We start from the raw sequence: 9015 nt of genomic DNA, 5'->3' as shown, positions 1-9015 counted from the left end.
ACGTGTATTGTACATGGTTTGATAGGTACGATGTGGTTTGTGTGTGTCGAATGCTAAGTTATATGATTGTGTAATTGTTTGTGTTCGTTCCCAGTTGGTTGTACATTGTGTTGTATGATGGTTTGGTTGTGGTGTTGTTGTGACGTGTTGTTATGTTGTTTGGTATTGTGTGAGACTGGCCTGTGTTGTGTTGCCGTGCATGTTTTTGACGTGTGGTGTGTTTGTGTGTGCTGCCTGCAGTGTGTGATGTGTATGTGTGGTTGACTTTGTAGTTGTGAGTGTGGGTGTCAGTGTACTGTTACGTGTGAGTTTTGCCCTTTCACCCCACCATGGTATGTTATGTAAGTATACAAAATTTAGCAATATACAACAGTAACAGGTGAGTGTGTGTACTTACGGTTGCTGTCGTCATTAGCGGTGAAGATTTCGTAGTCTTTCTACGAGAAGGAGCAGCGGGATGATGTCTAGTTGTGGTTCCATGGCGGCTCCAGAGGAGTGTGGCTTCCTGAAGGTAAGTGTCTTTTTTTAAACAGTTCGTTGTGTAGCCTAGTAATAGGTCCGACCGAAACATGACCTCCGCCGGCCTGCTCTTGCGTTCAATTGTCTGTGGTGGTCTGATCGCACTGGCGGTGCCGGCAGTGCTTTGACTGTATTCTGTTGGGATCACCGCAAAACTCACAATTTGGCAGTCTTCTCCACCAGTCTGTTGGCGCTCATACCGTCACCAACAATATGGCAGTACATGGACCACCAAATTCCTAATGAGGCCCTAAGAATCTTGATAGTCTAGCAAAGAACACTCTGAAACACGAGGGCTCAATACTCCAGGGATCCAAAATAGACGGCTCCATTGCAAGTTTTATGAGAATCGTGTGGTGCTCTGAGACTTCTAGTCTGTTCTGAGTCTATCCATGTGCCTTGTATAGTGCGTGCATTGCAGTTGCAAAGCCTTAAACCAAGCAGCTCTCACACTTTGCCTGCACAGTTGAACTATCCTGCCTTAGAAGAATCACACACTAAAAAAGTTCATGACTCTTAGCCTGCTCTCTTTGGTCGCAAATGTGATGCATGGATCATGGCACCCAACACATAGACCTCAGAATGACGGCCGCATCATGCCATGTGCACGCATGGTATTGCATAAAAGCATATAAGTCTACATGCTGGGCCACCATGGTATCCTTATGCATATGTGTGTATGCATGCATACAAATCATCTTGCTTTTTAAATGTATTTGGTTTCAAAGAAGCATTCTTTTTTTTTTTGCAGATGCAGAAAAGCATAGGCAAAGAAGCATTAGGAAAGCCAATATGTCTGCATTGCTTTTAATGGCAACACTGGATTGGCTTTGCCAATACATGCTTTATTCAATGCTTTTTACTACTATAACATGGGTTTCTTTGTACAGTAATTTTAAGCACGGATATCTCAATATTGTTTGCATCAAATGTAACCAGTGGCAGTTGGTGATTTTCAAAAGTGGTAGGGTGTAACACCTGCACATGATTTGAGCAAGTAAGGCGATCAAGCTTAATTTTTTGTAGGCGGGCCCAGAAGATTTCCTCAGAGATAATCTTATGAAAAAATAGATCAATTGATGCATTTTACAGCACATTTTCACATACATTCAATAGAAAAAAAGACAAAGGCTGAGACGTGCTCATGAAATATTCCAATACTTTCATGGTGTAGCATGTTAGCCTACCTTAAGGCAATTTTGAGAAAATAGTAACAAAAAGGTGTATGTATGACCAATAACAAATGCCTAATAAACTGTAGGTGCTAAAGGGAGTTAGAAAATGTGATTTCATGTGGTTTATCAAATACTATGGGGGTCATTCTGACTCCCGCCGGGCGCGGTCACCGCACGCCCGGCGGGAGCCGCCAAAATACCGTACCGCGGTCGGAAGACCGCGGTGGGTATTTTGAGGTTTCCCCTGGGCTGGCGGGCGGCCTCCAAAAGGCCGCCCGCCAGCCCAGGGAAAACCGTCCTTCCCACGATGAAGCCGGCTCGTAATCGAGCCGGCGGAGTGGGAAGGTGCGACGGGTGCTTTTGCACCCGTCGCGTATTTCACTGCCTGCCAAGCAGACAGTGAAATACTCGTAGGGGCCCTCTTATGGGGGCCCCTGCAGTGCCCATGCTAGTGGCATGGGCACTGCAGGGCCCCCAGGGGCCCCGCGACCCCCCCTACCGCCATCCGGTTCCCGGCGGGCGGACCGCCGGGAACTGGATGGCGGTAGGGGGGGTCGGAATCCCCTCGGCGGCGCAGCTAGCTGCGCCGCCTTGGAGGATTCAAACGGGCGGCGGTACACTGGCGGGAGACCACCAGTGTTGCCGGTCTGACCAATGCCCTGCGGGGCACCGCCGGCCTGTCGGCGGTGCTCCCGCCGACCCTGGCCCCGGCGGTCTAAGACCGCCGGGGTCAGAATGACCCCCTATATCATTAATGTTCACCTAATTTGTTTTTAGGTTTTGGCTACAGAGAGTTTTAGCAGTGAACATACCGAGAGACTTGGTTCAGCCCCTTGCTTATGACTGGATGGTTTGTTGTCTATTTCACTTCCCTACCCATGATTCAATGGCTTACCTTCATATTCTTTTATTTTTCCCGCCCAGGAACATTTTGGTCTCTAGATGAGTTGTATCATTGCACTACTTAGTTGAGGGTATCCTGTTTTAGGTCTGGTGTAAGCCAAGACCTCTTGCTGTGTATATATACACAAAGTGGACTCTGGGCCAGCCCCTTGCAGCAATTGGCTTATGAGGTTCAGGCCTCTTCAACCATCGTTTATATGAAATCGCCATTACGTTTTGAGTCATCCCACGGCATATTGCGCAAAGTTACTTTTTTCTCTGTTTACATCTGTAGAACAAACATCTTTAAAGAAGTGTATCATGCTTTCCAATAGCAGTCACCCATTTCTAAGCAACTGGCAAATTAACACAAAAAAATGTTGCTTTTCCTACAAAGCAGTAAAAAATGTCAGAGGGATGGAAAGATTTCAACGAAAGGTAAGAATCTGGGGTGGGTTGCCCTTGTGATCACTTCTTTCCAGGCTCTGCTATATAACATGCTTAACTGAGGAACTTCTGCAGCTCTTCCTGTGGAGTCCTTACCACAGCTACATAAAAAGAAAATTTGGCAAAGTGTTCTTGACTCATAAAAGTAATACCTGTTGCAAAAGCTGTTCTCTGTGTCTGGCTCGTGAATTCATCCCAGGCACCTGGAGGCACTCCAGCGCCTGAAGGAGAGACTCCAGACTGCTCTCGCAAACGTGTGAACACCTGGGACTGTATTATACATAGGGCGCACTGTTCCTGTTTGCAGCTTGGCACACCTTTAACTAGATGCTCCGTATTATAGATAATGCGCTGCCCACACGCCTTGCAAATGAGGGAACACCCTGTTATGATACAGCTGGTTGGACACCGGCATGATCTGTATTACTGAAGAGGCCGCATAAATGTCTGCTGTCCCTTATGTAACATTAAAGTGCCCCTGGGGTGCAGAGACCAGGTGCACATCCCTGTTGCCCCTGCAGACACTTTATGTAATATGGGCCCTCGTCTGATCTCCTGGTCATGTCTGAACCATTAGGCTGCCTCCATAGACATTTTTAAAGTCCTTTCATTCCATCTTGTGCCTTTTTAATTCCCAAGCAGACCCTCCCAGACGATTTATCTCAGTCTTGCAGATTCTTTTTCATTCCTGCTTTGTCCCTTTGTCATTGTTTTTCTGTCTTTCTCTTCCTCCATCTTTTCCACTTTTGTATTTTTCTCTCTTGCTCTGGATCAGCGTCTGCTGAGGAAAATAAGTGCCGGTCCCCACAAATCGGTGATGGTGAGCCCCATCTGCAAGCACCTGCTCAAATGAAGCACTGAAAATATTACTCTTGTACAGTGTGTACTGTGAAGTGAGTTGCCTCCAGGTGTCTGAATGAGTTCAGGTTGTGTTAAACAAAAGCCACAACTGATAGCTCTGGAGTTCAGGCCCAAGGAAGTGCAAGTGTCTAACAGAGCTCATCAGTGGCTCATAATGGTGTTAAAAAAACATGCTCATACAATGCATGGCCCCTCTGCAGAGCACACATGGCTAGAAATATTAATTTTAATTGTGATCCTATGCAATGTGTGTCACAGTTGCTGAAATATTAATGGAAAAACAAAATGAAATTGCAGTGCTTACAGGTCAGTGGGTGTGGTGTGCGTTGGGGTGGTGAAGTGAAGGAGATGCAAGGAAGTATGTGCAGGGGAGATTGAAGTGAGGGTGCTGAAAAGGAAAGTGATGAAGTGTGAGATATGAAGATGGAATGTTTCAGAAAGATATCTCGCAAGGTGGATTAACCCCTTGCGTGCCCTGGACCAGCTGGTCTCGCCCTTGGCCACGGTTTCCATTTGCCGAGGACGAGACCAGCTCATCCTGCACCCGGCCCACGGGGGGAGCGCTTTCTTCCGGAATCTGCATGAATCCACAAAATCCCTACCACCCAGCATTGTCGCATATATACAGATAAAGATTTTGCCACACTTGTAAACCTAAAAACGTTTTTTTTTTTTCAAACTGCCCATTTGGACCCGCTTTGGTTCCCCCTCAATTTCGACATGTCTTTGGCTCTTCCCTGTCACAGGCACTTGGCCCACCTACACATGTGAGGTATCATTTGTATCAGGAGACTGAGGGGAACGTTAGGTGGTAGATAATTGGTGCCTGTGCGGTGATCCCACACAGAAATGTGGGATTAATATGATTTTTGAGCTAAATTTGAGGTTTGCTGAGGATTCTGGGTAAGAAAACACTGGGGGACCCACGCAAGTCACACCTCCCTGGACTCCCTCGGGTGTCTAGTTTTCAGAAATGTCTGAGTTTGATAGGTTTCCATAGGTGGCTGCTGAGCCCAGGACCATAAACCCAGGTGCCCTCCGCAAAAACAGGTAGTTTTGTAATTGATAATTTTGATGTGTCCACGTAGTGTTTTGGGGCACTTCCTGCTGCGGGCACTAGGCCTACCCACACAAGTGGGGCACCATTTTTATTGGGAGATGTGGGGGAATGCTGGGTGGAAGGAAGTTTGTGGCTCCTCTCAGATTCCAGAACTTTGCAGCACCAAAATATGAGGAAAAAGTGTTTTTGTTCCCGAAGTTTGAGGTTTGCTAACGATTCTGGGTAACAGAACCTGGTGAGAGCCTCACAAGTCACCCGTTCTGAATTCCCCTAGGTGTCTAGTTTTAAAAAATGTATAGGTTTGCTAGGTTTCCCTAGGTGCCGGTTGAGCTAGAGGACAAAATCCACAGCTAGGCACTTTCCAATAAACAGGTGAGTTTTCTTTGGGAAAATGTGATTTGTCCATGTTGGGTTTGGGGCATTTCCTGTTGCGGGCACTAGGCCTACTGACACAATTGAGGTACCATTTTTATTGGGAGACTTGGGGGAATGCTGACTGAAAGGAAATTTGTGGCTCCTCTCAGATTCCAGAACTTTCTATCACCGAAATGTGAGTAAAAAGTGGTTATTTTTCCAAGTTTTTAGGTTTTCAAAGGATTCTGGTTAACAGAACCTGGCGAGAGCCTCACAAGTCACCCCATCCTGGATTCCCCTAGGTGTCTAGTTTTGAAAAATGCACAGGTTTGGTAGGTTTCCCTAGGTGCCGGCTGAGCTAGAGGCCAAAATCACAGCTATGCGATTTCCAAAAAACCGTTAGATTTCAATGTAAAAATGTGATGTGTCCATGTTGTGTTTCCTGTCGCGGGCATTAGGCCTACCCACACAAGTGAGGTTGTATCCAGTTGTATCAGGAGACTTGGCGGAACACAGAATAGTAGAACAAGTGTTATTGCCCCTTGTCTTTCTCTACATTTGTTCCTTCCAAATGTAAGACAGTGTGTAAAAAAGACGTCTATTTGAGAAATGCCCTGTAATTCACATGCTATTAGGGGGACCCCGGAATTCAGAGATGTGAAAATAACCACTGCTTCTCAACACCTTACCTTATGCCCATTTGGAAAATACAAAGGTTTCCTTGATACCTATTTTTCACTCTTTATATTGCACCAAATGAATTGCTGTATACCTGGTATACAATGAAAACCCCTTGCAAGGTGCAGCTCCTTTATGGCCCTGGGCACCTAGGATTCTGGATGAACCGACAAGCCCTATATATCCCTGCAACCAGAAGAGTACAGCAGACTTAAGCGTACACTGGTTTTAAAAATCTGCCATAGCTGGAAAAAGTTAAAGAAGAAAACATGGACAGAAATGGCTCCTTTTTTCACCTCAATTTCAAACCTTGAAGGATCACACAAATGACCCCTTGCTGAATTCAGAATTTTGTCTACTTTTCAGAAATGTTTAGCTGTCCAGTATCCAGCATTGGTTTCATACCTATTTCTGTCACTAACTGGAAGGAGGCTGAAAGTACAAAAAATTATAAAAATGGCGTATGTCCCAGTAAAATGCCAAAATTGTATTGAAAAATATGTTTTTCTGATTTACATCTGCCTGTTCCTGAAAGCTGGGAACATGGTGATTTTAGCACCACAAACTATTTGTTGATGTCATTTTCAGGAGAAAACCACAAGCTTTCTTCTGTAGCCCTTTTTTCAATTTTTTTTTTTTTTTTTTTAAGTGAAATTTTCACTGCATTTTGGTTAATTTCTTGGTCTCATCCAGGGGATTCCACAAGCTCTGGGTGCCTCTAGAATCCATAGGATGTTGGAAAAAAAGGATGTAAATTTGGAGTGGGTAGCTTATGTGGACAAAAAGTTATGAGGGCCTAGGCGCAAACTGCCCCAAATAGCCAAAAAAAAGGCAGTACCTGAGGGGGAAAAGGCTTGGCAGTGAAGGGGTTAATTGGACTTTTATTTATTTACACCCCTTCCTATTTGCGACTCGCAGTCCCGTTTTGCGAGTCGGTAACCAGGTTACCGACTCGCAAAATGGGAAAAGGGCATCACATTGTGGGTTTTGCGCGTCGCAAGCAGAGAAAATCGCTGTTTGTGACGCATAAAACCATTGGTACATCTGGCCCAAGGTATCTTAAAAGAGTGTAAATTGCAGGAAAAGGCTCGGACTTCAGGAAGCTGCCGAAATTCATACTGTAGATATGTAGTTAGTACTTTTTACATATGGCCAACATATAAAAAAGCAAGAAAGCCACTTGCATTGAAGATAAAACACATACATTACCGTATGAACAGATAAAGCATACTTAGAACTGGATATATACTGCCACTCTTTTAGGAACATTGCACAATCGTGTAGACAATTACAACTAGATAAACTGGAAAACATAGGGCAATAGCGGGCCAAATTCTGCGGCATTATTGACTAAACTATGCAGAAAGAAAATATAAATGATGCCGTATAAGGTAGCACATTCTATGGCGGTATTATTTAACTATTTTTGCCATTTTAATACACTATCTGGGAAAATGGTTCATCTCATTAGTCCTGAAAACAACAATCAGCAACTTAAAAGATGACTATTTAGCCTTTGTAAGTCTGCCAATGCCGCACTTGTTACTTTTTTTTTCTTTTCTTTTTAGTAATTTTTGTACTATTTGTACTAGAAAAACAAGTTATTTTACCTTTGGTAACGCTCTTTCTGGTGTATACTCTGTCTTACATCAGATTCTTCATCTTCAATATTCCCCAGGTGCAAGACTAGACCTGGAAAAGTTTAACAGCAGTGCTCCATGAGCTGTGTTACTCTGAGTAGGCTTTGTTTTGTGTCAGAAGTGACAGAGTAGAGCAACATATAAGCGCCACCCCTGTGTGCTTATATCAGTTTTTTTACTGGATTCTTTCTGCGCCCTCGGACATGGAGTACAAAACAAATGCTAGTACCAATGTGCAGATATTTAATATGGGACATTTTTAGATGGCAAAAAAAATGCCATTTCACATAAAGGGAAGATGGAAGACCAGTGAGGAATCCGTGGTTAGATTATTCCCCAGAAAGAGTGCTACCAAAAGTAAATTGCTTGTTCTTCTGATGGATACTTCTAACTGCGGATTTCCCACCTTTAAAATAGATACCATAACAATGTTACTCAAGTTGGAGATTCTGTGGAGTGGACTTGAACCAACAAATCTTTCAGGACTGAGGGCATAAAATGTCCTTCCTACCAGACCCAACAAGGAAGTAGTGTTCCGTGAAAGCCAGGCAGATGGCTAGGAAAGGCACTCAGTGTGCTAATGCAGTGGTGGCAGCCTTAGTCTTAGTGGAATGGGCCCTTAGACCTTCCAGATTCTGCATTTTTTGGCCAATGTGCAGCAGATCATAATGCAGAGGACATATCACCTCAAAAATCTTCGTTTCTGTACAACATTTATTTTCTCACCACAGAAAATCCCACAAAAAGCTGATTGTCCACCCAATGGTCATTGGTATGATCAATGTAAAAGCCTAAAGCTCTTTTGGGGTCCAACAGATATAGCCTCTCTCGCCCTTTTGAGTGATGAGGCGGGCAAACAATCCTGGGTGAGTGATGGATTGCCCAACGTGGAAAGGAGTCATGACTTTCAACAAGGAGACTGCTCAAGTCTTGAACTGCTAGAGCCTGGAGTTCACTCATGTGATGAGCTGACATAATTACAATGAGAAAGACAATCTTTAAGTTCAGAAGATGCAACAAGCAGCTGTGCATCACCTCGAAGGGAGTAGACATGAGAAATTTCAATACCAAATTAATGTTCCTCTGTAGCATTAGAAATAGCATGGAAAAGAATGTGTGTTAAAGCTTTATGAAACCACATTACAATAAATGATTTAAACATGGCAGTTAGTCTGGCAAACAGAAAAAAACCTGAAAGGGCCAAGAAATAACCTTTAATAGTGCCCACTGCAAGCCCTTGTTGGCCCAAAGACAAAACAAACAATACAACATCCATCAGTTTGGCTTATAAGGGGTCCATTTTGAGGATTCCACAACAGGCCTTGCATTTGTCGGAGCGCCAAGCATAAATGAATTTTGTAGATGGACACCTGGCAGCAAGTATGACATCCACAACCTC

The sequence above is a fragment of the Pleurodeles waltl genome, chromosome 6 (assembly GCF_031143425.1).
Source record: "Pleurodeles waltl isolate 20211129_DDA chromosome 6, aPleWal1.hap1.20221129, whole genome shotgun sequence".
Lineage (NCBI taxonomy): Eukaryota > Metazoa > Chordata > Amphibia > Caudata > Salamandridae > Pleurodeles > Pleurodeles waltl.
The sequence above is the reverse complement of the archived record's forward strand: the minus strand, read 5'-3'. Positions refer to the sequence as shown.